This window comes from Ornithorhynchus anatinus, chromosome 1 (genome assembly GCF_004115215.2).
Source record: "Ornithorhynchus anatinus isolate Pmale09 chromosome 1, mOrnAna1.pri.v4, whole genome shotgun sequence".
In the NCBI taxonomy this organism is placed as follows: domain Eukaryota; kingdom Metazoa; phylum Chordata; class Mammalia; order Monotremata; family Ornithorhynchidae; genus Ornithorhynchus; species Ornithorhynchus anatinus.
Genome location: NC_041728.1, coordinates 129555137 through 129556400, shown reverse-complemented (window position 1 = coordinate 129556400; position 1264 = coordinate 129555137).

Here is a 1264-nt window from a genome sequence, read left to right as displayed (position 1 = left end):
GGGGTGAATAAAGGGAGAAAATCTAAGTGCAAGGGGGACTCCAAAGGGAATGGGAGAAGAGGAAATGAGGGCTAAGTCAGGGAAGGCCTCTTGGAGATGTGCCTTCAGTAAAGCTTTGAAGGTGGGGTCAGTGATTGTCAGATGTGAAGAGGGAGGGCTTTTCAGGCCAGAGGCAGGATGTGAGCAAGAGGTCAGCAGCAAGATAGATAAGAACGAGGTAATAATAATGTTGGTATTTGTTAAGCGCTTACTATGTGCAGAGCACTGTTCTAAGTCCTGGGGGAGATACAGGGTAATCGGGTTGTCCCACGTGGGGCTCACAGTCTTCATCCCCATTTTACAGATGAGGTAACTGAGGTACAGAGAAGTGAAGTGGCTTGCCCGCAGTCACACTGCTGACAAGTGGCAGAGCTGGGATTCGAACCCACGACCTCTGACTCCCAAGCCCGGGTTCTTTCCATTGAGCCACGCTGAGGTACAGTGAGTAGGTTAACATTAGAAGAGCAAAGTGTGCGGGCCGGGTTGTAGAAGGAGAGGGGTGAGGTAAGGTAGGAGGGGGCAAGGTGATTGAGTGTTTTTAAGCCAATAAATAGAAAGGAGTTTCTGTTTGATGCGGTGGTGGGCAACTACTGGAGGTTCTTGAGGAGTGGGGAAACATGGACTGAATATTTTTATAGAAAAATGATCCGGGTTATATACAGTCCGTTTGAGGACTTTGAACAGGTACGGGAGGAGGGAGATGGCGTGATAGGTGGTGTAAAGGGGCTCCAGAGAACATTTTTTTGATTAGGGAGAAAGTTTAAATGGAGAGAGGATGGGGCTATCATATTGCGGGTGGTTGACGATGTCATTCAAGGAGAAAAGTAGATACAAGTGATTTTAGAAAGTAAGAAAGGATGGGGTTGGAGATGCAGATCCGGGGGTGGAGAGGAGGGTGTCAATTTAGAAAGCAGTCAGGCGCTCGCCTCTTGACAAATGGCCAAAAATGGAAAGAGAGTGGATGATGGGGTAAGAGGAAGCTGGAGGAGAAAGGGAGAATTTGGAGAATTTATGCTTGATGGTTTTGATTTTGTCTCAGGGGAGTTGGCAAGATGATCAGAGAGGTAGCACAATGGAGAGGGTGAGGCAGTGCAAATTTCAGGAGGGAGTTGAAGGTCTGGAATAGTTGGTGGGAGCAATGGACATGGGAGTGAATAAGGGAGGAAAATTAGTGTTGTCTTATGCCGTCGCCTCTGGCCCATAGCAATGCCATGGACGTATCTCT